This window comes from Poecilia latipinna, unplaced genomic scaffold, assembly GCF_001443285.1.
Source record: "Poecilia latipinna isolate Pla-1442-1.1 unplaced genomic scaffold, P_latipinna-1.0 Scaffold338, whole genome shotgun sequence".
Classification (NCBI taxonomy): Eukaryota; Metazoa; Chordata; class Actinopteri; order Cyprinodontiformes; family Poeciliidae; genus Poecilia; species Poecilia latipinna.
The window spans coordinates 160,174-166,354 of NW_015112954.1; the positions used below are offsets into that span (position 1 = coordinate 160,174).

The 6,181-nt window shown below is 36.6% G+C and overlaps 1 protein-coding gene across 2 annotated transcripts in view; it reads right to left on the bottom strand.

Annotated features, from left to right (window-relative positions):
- LOC106949346 (nuclear receptor ROR-alpha-like) overlaps positions 1 to 6,181 on the bottom strand; it is a 68,609-nt gene that overhangs the window by 45,838 nt on the left and 16,590 nt on the right. The gene's annotated exons all lie outside the window — the stretch shown is intronic.

Here is a 6,181-nt window from a genome sequence, read left to right on the forward strand (position 1 = left end):
ACTGAGTTTTCTTTGCCTTGATAGCCCAGTCTTACAATTCTAGATCTCAGAGGTGCTAACATTGTTATGGAGTAAAGCTTCTTCAAACAAGACGGAGGCTCGTATGTCTTTTACTGAACCTTTCTGTTCAGTTTTTATTGAAGAGAAAAACGGCAACAGCTGATAACGGCAACAGCTGTTCGTAACCTAGCAACCAAAAATCAACAAAAGCAAGACAGTGACAAAACAGAACCAGATCCTGTTGAGCATTCTTCAAAATAAAAGACTTCCTCTATTCAAATAAATCATATCTTGCACTGAAATATATTTCACTTCGCCTTTGTAATTATATACAATCATGTTCAATACAATTAATAATAATCATCATGTAAATTATGGTTAACATATAATTGCAAATCAGTCACTTATCATGCAAAATATACTGAACAACATATAAGTGTAAAAAAAGTCACAACAGGATCTTGTCTGCAGAATGAGTCTGCTCAGTGGCCAGCAACCTGAGACAACGATAAATAGATTAATGATAGACTTATTTAATAAATGATCATTAATACATTTTTTAAAAACTGAAATAAATTAATTAATAAACTGTGATTGACAAAATGAGCTCTGTATTAATTTACCCTATATTTCTTTTGGGGTTTTTTTATCATCTATTTAATGGTGTATTTATTTAATTTTATAAAATAGATCTCCATAGTTATTAGCTTGACTACATCAGAATTTCTCCCCGATTCTCCAACCTGGAAGCTCCAGGGAAGATACTGACTACTCAGAACTAACCCACACAACTCCTTTTAAACTCATTTGGACCTTTTAGGCGTTTTAAGTTCTCTTTCTATCAGAAATGACCTTTGAGTGTTCATAAAGATCCGTTTTATTTGGGTCTAGAACAGTTAATCAGCCTCTCAGCTCCAGCAAATAAACACAAAACCACATTAGCCACCAGCTGACAGACGGAAATTTACCCTCCATGTCGCTCTTGAGGAAAATAAAACATAATTCGATCCGTAATTTTATTTAAAAACCGCGGAGCTTAAACGCGGCTCTAATTGCAGCTTCTGCACCCCGCTCCCTAATTCGGCTGCAGATTTGCATTTTTTTTCTGTCCTCGTCTCGTCAGCCTCGCAGCTCTTCTGCACGTCAAAACCCTTCAGAGTAACAAACTGGGGGAAATGAATTTAACGAGAGCCTCTCTGGCATCCATCCGCCCGATGTTCAGGGGGGCCGTCAGGCTGCGTTTAGGAGCTCTAAACTGGTAGACGATAAGTTAATCCATTTATCCGAATCGTTGCCGCCAGGCGGCAGAAATAAACAGCGCAGAGGGAGCTGGAGGAGAAGGAATCACATCTGAAGGAATTAATTAAAACCAGATTTAAGGCACAAAGTCTGAAATATTTAACGCACAGCTTCTCCCTGACTTCATTGTGTGTAAACTGTGATGTTGGTTCAACCGAGTAACGAGGAAAACCGGGTAAAAGGTGATCCGTCCTTCATCACCGAACCGGAACAAAAATATCGTCAATCAGCAGGAACAAAACCAGAACCTGGACTCCAAACAGAACCGCAAACACCAACCAGGAGCTGGAAGCTGCTTCTTCTGGTGAAATATTACTCCTTTTCTTTTCAACTTCTGTTTCACAACAAAACACACCGGAGTTCACACCTTCTGTAAATTCATGGTTAACTCAGATGATGTTTCCATTGACATTAAAATTATGCAATTTCACAGTTTGAAACTGTTTGCTTCACTGAAGCAATTTAAACATTTTTTGATAAAAAGTTTTGGTTCTGGGTCTTTTTGGTTCGTCGAAACTTTTTTCTGCATCCACAACTGGATGTTTCTTCTGGTAGAAATCACAAAGATGACAGGAAGTAGTAAGAAGGTGATGGTGCAGCACGTTTTTTAATGACTTATTGTGTGAATAAACTTATTTATGTGCGGTTTTATTTAATTTCTTGTTTAATCTAAATACCACAACTACGAAATTGTGTTTTGAGCACATTTGTAATGGAAATGCAGTTAGTTGCTGTTGGTTCCATTTTCCTCTTGAATCAGTCAATCTACTGGTGCAGTACAGATACTTTTCCAGGTGTCATTCTGCCTTGTTGCTCAGGTTGGTGCCTGGAGTTGCGTTTCCATTAACCTTTAAATTGTGCAATTCGAAATTACAAAAATAAATTTGTTTAATGAAAACAGAGCAACTTAGAAAAATCAAGTTTGATAAAAATGTTTGACTCTGGGTCTTTTTGGCCATATTAAAATTGGTTTATTTCACAAAACTGCAAAGGAAACACTTTTTTTTTTTGCATCATATGAGTCACATGATCACCAAAAGATATTCCTACTGGCAGAAACCACAAAGAAGAAGACAGGAAGGATGATAAAGCAGCATGTTTTAAATGACCTATTGTTTGAACAAACTGATTTATGTGTGATTTTAACTGAATTTCTTATTTAATAGAAATACTGTCATTGTAAAATTATGTTTTTTGAATCATCCAATCAGGAACTTTCATCAGGTTGGAACCATCAGCTGTGTTTCCGTTACGAATGTGGACAAAACTTTGTTGATAGTCCAATAAAGTCGAGAAAACTAAATTTTGCAATCACGTTTCAATTAAATAACAAATTAAATTAAAATTGTGAATAAGTTTGTGTGATAAGTCATAAAAGCACACATTTCACATTTTATATAAAAAAAAACTCCAAAAAATATTCTTGACAAGTTATCATGCATTTAGTAAATATTAATAATTTTGGTAATTCTAGTGAAGTTAAAATAAGAAAATTTTCGACTTATATAACTTTGGAAAGTGAGAAAAAAATATGTTTGTGTCTTTTTATTCGATTTCAAATGTAGTTTTTTTGTTAATTCTTCCAATCTTCATGCAAGTTGACATGTTGGGTGTACTTTTTATTTAACACATAAACTACAAATTAAAATCACAAAAATGCCAAAATACATTTTGAAATCATTTGTTGCTTCCTGTGTGAACAGAAAGAGCTGATAAGAAGGAACAACATGGAGGAAAACAGTTGGAAGGAGCAGATTTCCTCCAAACTTCCAGATTTTGATCCAGACTGCCAGTCTGACGGAGCGCCGCCGTTCTGCTCAGCTGTCAGCAGCGAGTAAATAAACCTGCTGTTTGTTCTGCCTGCAGCCTAAAATAAACCTCCAGCAGGTGTGACAGCCGCTCATTCATCCAGCCGTCATGGCCGACCCTCACCTCTGCAGCGGCTGAATAAATCACAGCAGCTCCTCCAGACGCTCCGCTGCTAAAAACAGGCAGAGAGACAAAGAGTGGCCCGATCCCAGAGGAGAGACCCGAAACGTCCCGGTGCATCTGCCGCCATGCAGAGGCTGCAGCTGCGCCGCCATCACCGGACCCACGCTTTCCACTGCTCGCATCTTCAGTTCTAATACTGGGCCTCAGACCGCTGGCTAAACCTACAATGAAGCTTGATTGATTGTTTTTATTGAAGCATCACAACATTAAGTTTGAGGAAACTGTGAGTCAAAAATCACAGCAACTAAAAGTTTCAGATTCTGTTAAAGGCGACTTTGAACAGGTTAGGATCGATCTACAGGCGATCCAAAACATCTTCATTACATTTTCATACACAAAGTCATTCTTAGATAGCGAGATTTCTACTCACATGTTAGAATGGCTGCAAACAGATGTGCAATTACACAACGGTACATCTTTGAAAAACAGAAGTGGAGCATCCTGCACAACCAACCACAATGCAGCAAGTGGTTTCTGGATGGTATGTCAACAACAAAGCAGTCATTGTACAGCGCATACAGCGGTAAAACCAGCTAACAAAATGTGCTGGAGCTCTGCTGGGGTTGCTAGGCAACGGCGCATTGCCTGCTGATTTGTGACTACATTCTGTGGATTTTTGCAATGGCTCATTTTCCAGACACCATAAAACATTAACTTGGTGCTAAAAAATGGCTGGATGGGGTTTATTTTAAACGCTTGGGCTGTTTTTAGAGATGGAAATATTAAAAAAACAACAACAACAACAACAACAACAAACAACACATTTCCACAAAAGTCAAAAATTACAGATGAAAAACTGAAATTTTCTAGAATAAATTAAGACATTTCTGAGGCCTGAATAAGTCAAAAACATTGCAAAGAAAAACTTGAAATAGTTAGAAATTTCCATGTTTTTTTTTTTCTTGAAGGTTTCTGAGATTAATCTAAAAACTTCAGACCTTTTTGACAGAAATGTCGTCTGCAGTGGTCCTAATGCCCGGTAGTTACAGAAATGACTGAACTGAGAACAACAATTAATAAGAGCAAGAATAAGATCAAAATTTACAACAAAAAAAAAAACCTCAGAAAAATCATAACAGGACCTAATTAGAAACATGTTACACAAGCAAACCCAGACTACCAAAATAAAACAGGAAGTGGCACCTACATGGGGAAACAGTAACTTAAGAGCAAAAAATAAATCAGAAACTTAAAAAATAAAACACAAAATGAAGTCAAAGTCCTTTAAGTCCCACAGGGAAGAGGAGGATGAGCGTTTTTAAATCAATTTTCACATCAGTTTTTTGAGTCGGAGGGAAAGTGCAGTAATTAAGTGTCGGATGTGAAGCTGCAGGTTTTATCAGCATTAATGCGCTGACATTCATTAACCCAGCAAAACGTTTCATGGTTCTGCTGGGAGCGCTGGCTCTGCAGCGGCTCAAACACGAACCAGATGGATGGAGAATCAGTGGCTTCCAGCCTCAACATCAACCTGGACATGATCAATCTGATCAATCTGATTGGTCAGGATTTGTGATGATCATTTAGAAAATGTTAAATAATTAGCATGTTTATTTTAAAGCCTGTTAAAATGTTTTTTTTTTTTTTACTAAACTGAGACAAATCAATTAGTGAGGATCTGAATATTTAAAAAAAAGTTATTCTAAGATGGCAGATGTCTTCTGATTAAGCATTGAACTGTGGCGCCCCCTCTGGGGGGGGTTGGTATTAAAGCAATGGCAGAAAATCCATGTTTTCTTACATCGGTGACGTTTTGCTTTCATCTTTCACAGTAGCTCTTAAAAAGGACCTAAGAAGTAAGAGGGAGTATTAGGATCCCGGTGGGTCAAGAAAGGAGAGAGGAGTAAATTTCCAGCAAAAAGCTCAGACATTTGTAGGTTAGTCTCAAAAATTTTCAAGAATAAAATTGGAAATTACTGAGCTTGAAGTTGAAAATATTTGACTTTTGGTAATTATATTTTTCTAGAAATGTTTTGACTTTTGAAATCCATAAATGTTCTTGTTTTTTCTAGAAAATTTCTAAGATTAATTTCAAAATTCATGAGATTTGTTTTCTAGCAAATTCTCAAATTTTCAAACTCTGATATTTCCAGGTTTTTATATAAAATTTCTTTAAATTTTTTAATTTCCAGGTGTTTTAAAATAAAAATTTATTAATCTCAAAATTTGAGGGGGTTTTTCATGCAAATTTTCAACTTTCAAACAGAATTTCTAAGTTATTTTCTAGAAAATTTCTGAGATTCAGTTTTTGATTTGATTTGTGTTTATTTTTTCAAATTCACAAATTTTCTGAATTTAATACCAAAATTTCTGAGTTTTTTCTAGTAAATTTTTGACTTTTGAAGCTCCAGTACTTTTCCAGTATTTTACTAGAACATTTTTTAGATTAATCTCAAAATTTGAGATTTTTTTCTAGCAAATTTTTAACATTTCAAGCTCAGAATTTCATTAGAAAAAGTTATTTACTGAAATATTTCTTTAATCTTAAAATCCTAAAGTTTTTATTGCACATTTTTGACGTCTTTAGCTTTAGTGATTAAGAAGCATATTTTTAGGTAAATCTGGAAGCTGCTAAACATCTGTCGTCTCCAGGTTGATGGTGTGTGTGTGTGTGCGCGTGTGTGTGTGTGTGTGTGTGTGTGTGTGTGTGTGTTTGTGTGTGTTTGCGTGTGTGTGTGTGTTTGTGTGCATTTGTGTGTGTGTGTGTGTGTGCGTGCATGTGTGTGCGTGAGTGTGTGTGTGCATGCGTGTGTGTGTGTGCGTGTGTGTGTGTTTGTGTGGGTGTGTTTGTGTGTGCGTGTGTGCGTGTGCGTGTGTGTGTGTGCGTGCGTGTGTGTGTGCGTGTGTGTGCGTGTGCATGCGTGTGTGTGTGTGCGTGTGTGTGTGTGTG